The sequence below is a fragment of the Helianthus annuus genome, chromosome 9 (genome assembly GCF_002127325.2).
Source record: "Helianthus annuus cultivar XRQ/B chromosome 9, HanXRQr2.0-SUNRISE, whole genome shotgun sequence".
In the NCBI taxonomy this organism is placed as follows: Eukaryota; Viridiplantae; Streptophyta; class Magnoliopsida; order Asterales; family Asteraceae; genus Helianthus; species Helianthus annuus.
Genome location: NC_035441.2, coordinates 21,710,059 through 21,722,679, shown reverse-complemented (window position 1 = coordinate 21,722,679; position 12,621 = coordinate 21,710,059).

The following is a 12,621-nucleotide window of genomic DNA, read 5'->3' as shown; positions in this document are numbered from 1 at the left end:
TTACGACCAAACGAGTAGTTCAGAAGAGTTTTTGCTCAATACGAGAGGTGGAAACAAACGTATCGAGTTGATTCAGCTTGCAATTCACTTTAAACTGTCTTTCGATTGATATAACAACGTTTTATAGCGAGTATACACTTCGGCAGCAGTTCGGCACTGAACCCGGAAAAATTACAAATGAGACCCAAGACACCACTATTTATAGACATGTTATTTCGCACGAAACAGTCCAAGCGAAATAGCTAAGCCTCTTTCGTACGAAATGACAAAGTTATTTCGTGCGAAATGAGTTATCTATTTCGTGCGAAATGAGCTTCTAACATGTTTTCTCGAATTTCGTGCCCTGATCTATCTAATCTGTTACAAGACTCGATACAAGATGAAGTCGTCAGACATATGCACCAACAGACTCCTTCTTGGATGTTGACGAAGTCTTCAGTGTCGAGTCTTCAATCTTCAGTCTTTATCAGTCTTCTTGTTTTTTCCCGAAGTATCTGACATTGTAAGCATCCACAATCTCTCTCTTCTCTCCATCAACTAATTTTCCTCTTGGATGTTGATATTCAAAGGTTCAGAATCGCAATCTGGCTCTCAAGCTTTCTAATTCTCTTGGTCAGATCTCTTGATTCCTTAAGTTCATCAGCATCAACAGCTTGTGCAAACCACAGATCCATGATCAGAACCTGGCTCTTTACATCTACAGACTCTCCTTTACTAGCAGACTCCCCCTTAAGTTGTGCCTGGGATCATAGTCTGGCTTTCACAGGATCAGGATTGTGACCTGGCTCTCTACTCAGAAACAGAATCCTGGCTGACCTGCACATCCCACATCATCTGCCTCAAAATAAATTTCACAAATTTAAAATCTGACAAATTTATATATCACATTCAGATATTAATCAATCAATAAATGATTTTACAATGTTAATCTCTGATGAACCACTTACATCATCTGCCTCAAAATAAATTTCACAAATTTAAAATCTGACAAATTTATATATCACATTCAGATATTAATCAATCAATAAATGATTTTACAATGTTAATCTTTGATGAACCACTTGTAACAATATCATTTTTCTTTTCAAATTTATTTTTTCGTCTCAAACAAACTCTCCCAAACCTTTTGTTCATCATGTTTAGCACTTGGAATTTTGAATATTAGCTTTTCAACATTAGTTGTCGAAAGTAAGATGAAATAAAATCTTTTTGGATTTTTCAAAATTTTATGCTAAAACACACTGAAAATATTTTTGGATTTTGTTTTTAACAAGATGCAATAAAGAAATATTTACATACAATATTTTTGTGAGCTTGTGTAAAAGGATCATCATGAGACAAATCACAAACACCATTAAGCTTTAAACATTTTAACTTCTAAACGATTCACTTAGATTGTAAGTATACTGATCCACTTAAATTTTCACACAAAGTTCAACTGTTTCGAGATACGAGATTAGTGTTTTAAGCACTTAAACTTATTCGCGTGTACCACCTCAGAATATACTCCCGTATCCAAACTTCTATATTCAGTCTTACAGGTGAATGTACACTAATGATATCTGTAAACGGGTAATGCGAGACCATGAGAGCTCAGGTTAGAACTTCCGTTCAGACAGAGAGATGATGGCTCGTCTTTAGGTGGGTCCCGTTTGGGGATCTATTCTTCAACAGCACATGATTTGCATTTTTCAATGTTTCATCGTTTTTTGTACTAAGGGCTGGCTTTAAGATTAAAGCTTATGCAAAGTATTATACGAGGACTAGGCTATTGCTTTGGCAAAATCAGAAGTGCTGGTATAATACCACAGATATCATCACGCACAAAGACCTAGTATGTCAGAAATAGAAAGTCTTTCAAACAAGGTTTCAGGGGTTACCTATATATCCGAGAGATGTTCCCCACGAGAGAAGTAAGTATTTCTATTTAGGTTTATATCTCGAAAACACTCTACTGAATGTGTAAAAACCTACTGACACATCCACGGTGAGATCATTTATCGCATTTGACTTTCCAAATCTTTAGCGTGTTATGATAGTCCACTGATGTACTATCATTTCCTCATTTTCACAACAAAACTCTTTTTTCTTTTTCGATGTTTTTGGCCTTTTGAATTTTATCATGTTTTTGAATTTTTCAAATTTTCGAAATTTTCGAAAATTTTTACTCCCCCTAAAATCAAAATATGTTTCAATTTTAATTTTCTGAGAAAATTTGAAAGCAAACTGTACAAATAAAGTGAAAACTGTTGTGAATTGCTTCAATTCTCCATTCACTTTGGCATAAACAATCAGAACTCCCCCTGACAACAATCTATTTTCCCATTATGATTTCAAAACACTTAAGCTTGTTTGCCATTTCACAAACATGGGGTTTAATTCATCACACTGTTTTCAACCACTTGTAGGTTTATGACAAAAAAAAAAAAAAACAATTTCTAATAATCATACCACTTGTAAAATAGTTAAATCAAGTACAATTTAATGTCATTGATTAACCACTTGTAAGTCGAAATATCACAGATGTGAATTTCTCAAGAAAGATACCGATTCCTACTCCCCAATTACCAACCTGGGGGTTCTGGTAAGTCAGGTTTTTTTCAGTTAAACATATCCTCCCAAGCCTGACAGTCCTTGGGAGATTCTGAGTTGTCAACACTCGATTTCTTTCCTTTCATCTTCTTCTCATAATATTCCTTTACCCCTTTGACTTTCCCATCAATCATTTTTCTAAAAATATGTTTCACTTTGGGGTTAAAGGCTTTTTCAACATGAAATTCTTTCTTTTCAGAAAAGAATTGATTTGAAATCTCAACTTTACCAATTTTTTATTTAAAATTTTCAGCCCTCAATGGTGGAAAATTTGCATCTTCCATTGGCGGAACTGATTTTTCAACTTTTGGTTCAACTTGTGGCTCCTCTGACTTTGTGGAATCAGATTCATTGCCAGAAAATAGCTCCTCTGATTTTGATGAATCAGAATCATTGCTAGAACTATCATCAGATTTCTTAACAACCCATTTTTTATTGTCAAGATTTGTTTTTCTCTTGTAATACCTTTTTGAACATTCACCAACCTCAAACTTTGAGTTTTTGAAAGGATGTATAGAAAACTCACTTGTGGTTAGAAAACCCGGGAAACTCAAAGCTCTCAATTTTTTTTTTTGAAAAAATTTACACATGTTAGTTATATACATGTTTTTAAGGGTTTTGGGCAAAAAAAATAAAAAAAGCGTCGAGTAGATATTTAAAAAAAAATAAACAAGTTTTGGTGTAACATAAGTTACATTCGTCTGACATATGTTACCCCAAAAATTTGTTTATTTTTTTAAATATCCACTCGGCGCTTTTTTTATTTTTTTTTCCCAAAACCCTTAAAAACATGTATATAACATGTGTAATTTTTTTTAAATCGGGTGGTTAGAGTTTCCCAAGTTTTCTCAATTATAAGGGTTTTAATAGATACTTCCATTATATATATATATATGAGAATGATTCGTCAGTAATCATCCTTTATTGCGAGAACCGCTAGAACCAACGTGATCACAACCAAAAACACCTAAAAAATCTAAAAAAACAAAATTTTTATAATATTTTTTATGTTTAAATCGCTACTTTTCGTTATTAAAAAAACAAATTAAAAAAAAGAATTTTCTGGCTACTAAAAGTATCGATTTATACATAAAAAATATTAAAAAAATTGTGTGTGTGTGTGTTTTTCTTTTTTTTTTTTTTGGTTTTTTGAAGGTTTAGTGTTTAGCATTTAGCTTGGGTGAGGGGTGGAGAGGTTTATTTTTTGTGTTTACATTGGTTCTCGCAATAAAGGTGGTTCTTGCATGACCCATACTCTCTCTCTCTATATATATAGGGGAATGTTCATTGGGGAACACTAAAAAAGTGGGGAATAGCGGGAAACGGACTCAAACGAACTCCGATTGTACTCATTCCAGCGGCGTTGGAACTGGCTTTTCGAACCCTAACTAAGATCTCTTAACCCTGAAAATAAACATATTTATGGACCTGGAGGATCTTCTAGATCTGGAACATCATGTTTAAAGATCGAACATCTTTTGGGTCATCTTCAACATCGAACCGCCATCACATCATCTTCAACATCGATCATCTTCAACCGGATCTGGAGGAGGATCTTTCAGATTTGGAATATCATATTCAAACATCGAACATCTGGATGACGATCTTCTAGATCTGGAGCATCTGGATGATGATCTTTTGAACTTGAACTGGATCATCTTTTGGATTCAGATCACTTTTAGATCTGGATGAAGATTTTCAAGAACTGGAAATGAATTAGAAGATAAAGATATAAAGAGAGAGAGAGAGAGAGAGAGAGAGAGAGAAAAGTCATAAATAACACATTTTACACATTTTATACCTTAAATACCTAATTCAACTAAAAACACTTACAAAAAATGTGTAATTTTAGTTAAAAAACATAAAAGAATTTAAAAAAAGTAACAAGATCCATATCAGATTCATCGTCATCTTCGTATCTTATTCATCATCATCATCTTCTTCATATTCATGTGCGATTTTCTTCAAGATGCTAAATCTGGATCTTGTGAAGAGAGAGAGAGAGACATCGTGGATCTGGAAAATCAGTTCTTTGATCTGTATCTTATGATTTTGGTCGTTCTATATGATATCTTCAACTCTGATTCTTTGTTGCAGAAATTGTTTTTCAAAAAAAAAAAAATGTGGAAGGTGTGTTGAAGAAAAGGGATCTGGTTAATAGAGAAAGAAATAATGGTGTCTTGAAGAAGAAAAGTATTCAAATAAAAGTGTAGGTCCCTTTTCGCGGAGGATTACGAACCTAAACCTTGTTATACAAACCTACTAGCGAGTGCGGAATCCAAGCTAGCAAGCAAACCGAGTTAGTAGCAAGTAGAGAAACAAACACACAAGTTCACCGATTAACACAACTTGTATTAATGCAATGAGGGTTCGGTTACAAGCTCAATGTTTACAGAAATGTTCTATAAACTCTCTAAGTGTGTGTGTGAGTTTTGGACAGAATGCTCTCAACCTATCTCTCGGTATCTTTCTGTCTGTGTGTCTGTCTACTGAAACTCAACACATGCATGGGTATATATACCCAGCCCATGAAGTCTTGATCGAAGGATCTGATAGATGGTCCGAAGGAACATCTATCGATCATAGTTCACACGAAAGATCAGCATGGACCTCGAAGGATCATCCTTCGAGGTCTAATGGTCGAACCATGGTCGAACCATATCTTTCGATCACCTCGAAGGATCAGGTGTATCCTTCGAGGCTATCCTTCGATCAGAACATCTTTCAACTGTTGTCCAAGTCAAACCGGAGGATGGTTGACTTGGTCAACTTACAACACAAATCAGGACATCGTTTATATCAGACCGAATACAGACAAAGTACAGACACAAGTGCACCAACAAACTCCCCCTTGGCTGTAGCTTTGTCTTTGTCTTCCAATAAATGTAGACTCGTCTTGAACTTCGACGGTCTTTGGTCTTCGAGTTATCAAAACTCTGATGTCCTTTCAAGTCTTCAATGTCGGAGGATCTTCAAAGTCTTCATGTCTTGAAAGCAGAGAGTGTATCAACAAACTACCCGTATCATGTAGGAAGTGTGTTGACAAACTCCTCCTTAACATAAGCTCCCCCTTGAGTTATGCTCGTGAAAAGACTTTATCTTTATGAAGTGAGATCCTTGTGGTGTTGATAATGGCCAGCGGCAACTCGATCATCTTCATCCTTTGAGTGCCTTCTCGTCATGTCTTCATTCCAGAGCTTGTCATCGACCATGTTCTCCTAGCCTTTAGAATCTGCACATGCAAGAAATCTAAACGCGTAATGAGAACAACTGCTTGGAATAGTATAAACAAATGACACACGAATGACCATGTCATAATCAAACACCGTCCGACAGTTTGAAAGTTTAAATTTGTCAACTTTAGTTTTTAACTTTCAAACATGCAAATTTTGACCGTTTATGAAGATTTAGTCTGTTCGGTTTTCAGTCAGGTTTCAGGTAGCGAAGACTTAAGCTCCAACATCGTACGATCGAAAATAAAGTAGAAAGAAAATCTTTTTGGCTTTTATAAAGTTTATATTAAAACACTCCTAAAATCTTTTTGGTATTTTTGAAAGTAAAAGACAACAATTTAAAATCCTTTGAGTGTTATCAAACGACATCACCGTTAATGTCGTGCTGATATGCACCAAACGATGAAACTGTTTAAAAGAAATAATAAAAGTTAAGCAGTAAATAAATAAATATATACAAACATTCTTTTTGCGAGTTTCGAGGGTAAGAGAATCATATCAGTATACGGTCATGCCAAAACACTCTTGTTGTTCAGTTAGTTAATATTAAGATAAGCATCCTATAACAATTATCGGTATTGTTGTCCACTTAAGCTCAACTTATCAGATGTAATCATGTTTAGAGGATACGTTAATGTATGATTTATACTTACCGACCGGTGTTCATCCACATCACGACACATTCCCGTATCAAGGTATGCACGAGAGTTCATCTTACCGGTGAGTATACCGATTATCATCTGTTTGACCGTATAAATTGTGAGATACTCACTTATTTTGAATTGAAAACAAGCCCTTTGTGATAAAATCACTTATTGATGAGGAACTTGATTTTCATATGCATGAGGGCACAGGTGCAAGTCCGTGAACAGGTCAGTACTTCCGTACAGCAGAGAGACGAACTTGACACCCGGAAAAATGTGATATTTTATCACTTATTTGTTTTGGACATGTGATTGTTTATCACTTATTGAGGTCGAATGCAGTATGTAATATGTACACGTATGTATAGTATCATGGAAGATCTAGACTTGCGTCCCCGTTATTTTTCGGTAAAAGATACAACCATGATACCCAGATGATAAGCAGCATAAAGACCGAATATCTCAGAACCTCGGCAATCTATCAAACGAAATTTCGGTACTAAGACCATATGCCAATGAATGGTTCCCACCTGGTCTTCAGTCGATTAAGATTTATATCACCCTGCACACTTTAAAATGATTGTGAGCCTACCGATACATCTTATATAGAGCTGCTTATCGTTTATCATTTAAGGTTTAAAGAGGCTTGGATAGACCACTGATGTACTATCATTTTCTCTTTTGCTCGCCAGGAAACTCATTTTTGTTTTTCTATTGTTTTTGTGTTTTTGTAATTTTTCGATGTTTTTGGATTTTCAGATTTTGGATTTACTCCCCCTAAAATCAATAAACTAAGATAAATTTAAAAACACACAAAGATATTTACAAAAATGATTTTCCGATGTTGGTTTTACTCTTGCTTGACCTTAATGCCGTTTACCAATAATAAAAAGTCAAATCTTGATTTGTCAAAAGCTTTGGTAAATAAGTCGGCACGTTGGTCATCGGTGTGGACCTTAACAACATCGATTAGCCTTTTCTCAAAGCAATCACGTATGAAGTGATATTTGATTTCGATGTGTTTGGTCTTTGAATGCTGCACAGGATTTCTAGTGATATCTAAAGCAGCAGAATTATCAACGTAAATAGGAGTAGTTAGGAATTCAAAACCGTAGTCCCGCATTTGTTGTTGGATCCAAAGAACTTGAGAGCAACAACTTGAGGCAGCAATGTATTCAGCTTCGCATGTTGATGTAGCTACACACGTCTGCTTCTTGCACTGCCATGTGACTAGGCGATTTCCTAAGAACTGACATCCAGCCGTTGTGGACTTGCCGTCGATTTTACATCCGCCAAAATCAGAATCACTGAAAGCTACCAATTCAAAGTTATTATCCCTAGGGTACCACAGACCGGTGTCAGGGTACGCCTTCAAATAACGAAAAATCCTTTTAACAGCAGCAAGATGTGAGGCCTTCGGGTTAACTTGATATCTGGCAAGCAGGCACGTTGGGTACATTATGTCTGGCCTTGATGCTGTGAGGTACATAAGAGATCCGATCATAGCGCGATAGATTGAAGGGCTAACAGCTTCTCCCTTCAAGTCTGGAGTAATTCCGTGATTAGTTGGCAATGGGGTACCAATGGGCGTTGCATCAGACATCTGGAACCGGCTCAAGATGTCACCAACATATTTAGTCTGATGGATGAATATCCCAGACTCCGTTTGTTGTACTTGTAGGCCCAAGAAGAAAGTCATTTCCCCCATAGCACTCATCTCGAATTTATCCTGCATAATGCGCTCGAATTCCCTACACAGGACATCATTAGTAGAACCAAAAATAATATCATCAACATATACCTGTACCAGAAGAAGATCTCCATCTTGTTCTTTGATGAAAAGAGTACAGTCGATAAGACCTCTGCGAAAACCGTTCTCCAGCAGATAGTGTGATAAGGTTGCATACCAAGCTCGTGGTGCTTGATGAAGACCATAAAGAGCTTTGTTGAGCAACCAAACCCGATCGGGATGGATAGGATCTTCAAAACCTGGAGGCTGCTCGACGTACACCTCTTCTTCAACCACACCATGTAAAAATGCACTTTTCACGTCCATCTGATAGACCTTGAATCCTTTGAAGGACGCATAGGCTAGAAAGATTCGAATTGCTTCGAGACGTGCAACAGGTGCATAGACTTCGTTGTAGTCGATCCCTTCAATCTGACGAAAACCTTGAACGACTAAACGAGCTTTGTTTCGGATAACAACTCCCCGGTCATCCTTTTTGCATTTGAAAACCCAACGGGTACCAATCTTCTTGTATCCAGCAGGTTTCTCTACTAGTTTCCAGACACCCAGCTTCTGGAATTGTTGCAGTTCTTCCTGCATTGCTTCAACCCAGGCATTATCCTTCAAGGCTTCTTTCCAAGTTCTTGGTTCTTCCTGTGAGACATAACACGCGAAGGACCAATCGTTTTGTTGCCCGGATTCTCGAATAGCTGCATACAAGCCTGCATTGTTGTTGTTTCGCAACATGTTTCTTGTTTGAACGCCACTCTGCACATTTCCAATGATGTTTTGTTGAGGATGGGTATTATGAATCCTTGTTTCTGGATTATCTGGAACTGGAACATTTATACCCAGGTTGTTGAGATTAAGATTAACAACCAATTCAAGACCCGGAATTGACGAAGAGGATGATGCAGTAGTCTCAGCTGTTCGATGTGTATCCACTGGAGGAGTACCCTCTGAAGTACCATGAACTGCTGTTGTAGGAGCTTCTTGATCTGCATCTAGAAATTCATCATCCTCTGAAGATTCGTTCAATTCGTTTGCATCATGAAAATCCTCATTATTGAGAGTATTATTGTTCACCGAAGAAGATGGTTCTTGATTAACAAGAATTGGACGAACCACCGGTGAAACTGTTGCATTGTCACTCTCGAAAAACATCCTAGCCGCAGCATTTTCTTCAACGGCTTCAACATTGATCGAATTGAAGAAGTCATCGTACTCAAACATCCAAGGTTGACCCGGATTTTTGACTGGCAAGGTGTGCCTTTGTACTCTGACCTCAGACCATTCCTCGACCCTTTTAGTCTCTAGATTCCAGACTCGTAAGTTAGGGGTGGCATACCCAAGAAAGTATCCATCAATTGCTCTTGCCCCAAACTTTCCATTAGGATCGATGATCGTGCATGGAGCTCCAAACGGTTCTAGATAAGACAAATCTGGTTTCCGTTTTTGAAGAAGCTCAAAGCAGGTCTTGTTGTGCCTTTTGACTGTAAGAACTCTGTTCAATGTGTAACATGCAGAGGCCACAGCTTCAGTCCAGAATGGAATGGGTAACTGTGACTCTACCAACATTGTCCTAGCAGTCTCGATCAATGTGCGGTTCTTACGTTCAGCGACACCATTCTGTTGAGGAGTATAGGCTGCACTAAACTCATGAAGAATACCCTTTGAAGTACAGAACTCCGCCATGGAATGATTCTTAAATTCAGTACCATTGTCGCTACGTATCCGCCTAACCTTCAACTTATACAAATTCTCAATCTGAATGATCAAGTTTTTGATAATACCGAAGGTTTCACTCTTGTGTGCCATGAACGCAACCCAAGAAAATCTTGAATAATCATCAGTAACCACGAGGCAGTATTGATCACCCCGAATACTCTTGTGCTTGACAGGACCGAACAAATCCATGTGCAAACGTTCAAGAGGAACTGCCACTGTGTTGATCTTCTTTGTAGGGTGCTTCTTCTTTGTTTGTTTTCCTTTCTGGCACGAAACACAGATGTCTTGAAGATGGAAATTTTTGAGGGGAACACCATTCACCAATTCATTTGAAACCAAATGATTCATTTTTCGTAAGTGAATGTGACCCATTCGTCTGTGCCAAGAGATAGTGTCTTTTTCTGTGGCTTTTGAAACGAAACAAGTTGCTTGTGCAGACGTAGTAATAGCTTGGCTCATGTCAAGGACGTACAAATCATTTATCCTTGGAGCCGACAAGAGAATCCATTCTTTTGGAATTTTGAAGCCGGGTTTCAGCACATAACATCCATTAGCATCAAAGTGTACTGAAAATTTCTTGTCACAAATTTGAGAAACACTAAGAAGATTGTGATCAAGTTGTTGCACAAAATTGATCTTGTCAAAGCTGACAATCCCGTTAGATATCATTCCTTCACCCGTAATGTATCCACCTTTATCTCCAGCAAAAGCAACATAACCTCCTCTAATAGATTTAACGTCGTAGAGAAGCTTCATGTCGCCCGTCATGTGCCTGGATGCCCCACTATCAACAATCCAATGACTACTGATAGTTCCTCCTGAAGCACCCTGCACATGAACTCAATCAATTAGTTGGAGATGGGGACCCAAGCCATTGTGGTCTTGGGTCTTCCATTTTCATCAATGACAATAACTTCTTGTCTTTGATGGTTGGTGAATTGTGATGGTCCCCCTGATTCAGTAACCGATTTAGGTTTCCAAGTCTGTTTGGTTTCACCAGTGTTCTTCTTTAAAATTTTAACTTCTTGATGATTTGAAGTTTTAGAATTGTCTGGTTTTACAACAACAGATTGTTTTTGAACCGCATCGGTTTTAATCGCTTTTTCTATCTTTTTGACCTGTTGGCGTTTCTGTTTCTTTTCCCTTTCTTTTACAAGGCGGGGATCTTGTTTTGTGGAAACAGTTGGCTTACGGTCAGTTTTGCCACGGGGATCATCAACCTTTCCTTTCTGCTTATGAAGATATGGGCAGTTTCTAATAATGTGCCCAATGGTTCCACACTCAAAACATGATCTTCGTTCTACAAACCCCGAAGAATCATGTGATCGCTTAGCCGATGACGTTGTACTTTGTGAACCCGAGGTACTAGGTTTTGAACTACTTGGTTCATTTCTTTTCTCGACAAAAACTTTCTTGACAAAATCTAAGTTAGATTGATTTTCAAACTTTTCAATTTTGTCCGTTCCCGTCGATTTCACAAAGTTAACCTTTTTCTTCTTCTTTTGGTTCGGCTTCTTGTCAGCTTGAGACGGTGTTTTACCTTTGGGTTTGGTGTGATTTTGCTGTGTTGGCACTGTTGGTAATTTCTTGTTACCAAATTGCTTTCGAATTTCAGCTTTTGGAATAGGAGGACACTGTGTAACTGTAACTTTAGGTCCTGCCTTTCCCAAGAACTTACTCGTCGAATTCTCAAAGACTTTGCAGATTAAGGATTGATTAACATTCTTAATGGGAAAATCTTTGTCTGAGTAAATTTTATCATCACCAACTAGAGTGTACAGCAAATTCACACTCTCCGACTCCTTCTCAGACGAGGACTCAGTTGCAACAGTCTTAGCGGGTTTGACAGGGGGATCACATAGAATGTGATTCTCAAGAGGTATGTCCTCATTTTTGACTACCGCATCAGACTTTGCTGGGACAGTATCATCAGATTCATCATCAGACGAATCAGCATCCTCAATCACAACTGGAGGATCTTGATTCTGTTCAGCACTCACAAATGTATCTGCTGACACATCTGAATCTGAGGATACTTCCTTTTGGTATCCGAGTCCTGCAGCAAACTCCTTAACATCTAGAGGCACAGAAGGTTCAAAGAAAACCCTGTCCTCTTCATCAGGCATGGCGTCATAATTATGTCTCACTGGTGGTGGACATTTCTTGTAGCCTATGCATGTGACATCTCTCTTTTCCTTCTGAACGTCAATGATGTGATCTAACACATAGCTAGAACTCAAATAACTGTCTAGCTTGAGTTTGATCGCATCACTTTCGGTTTTCACACAAGCCATCTCTTTTTGCATACTCTCAAGGCGAGATATATACAAATTAATATCAGTTTGTTTTCTTGAAACCATTTTAGTCAGTTCTGTTTTATCCTTCTTTAATGTTTCAATTACTGACTTAAATTCTTTTTCATGGTTTTCATAAAACATGTTGGCTTCTGTGCATTTAGAGAGGTCCACAGTCAACTTCTGATTGTGGATGAATGTCACATCATATTTCTCTTGCAAAGCGTCATGCTTACTTTGCAAGTCACTCAAATTCTCATTCACAGTAGTATGTTTGTCTTGCAAGTCAAACAAACTAGCTTGTAAAGCATCATGTTTGCCTTGCAACTCAGACATACTTTTCTCCATTTCTGCACATCTAGCATGCAACCTATCACATTCATCACAATTAACAGCAGTGG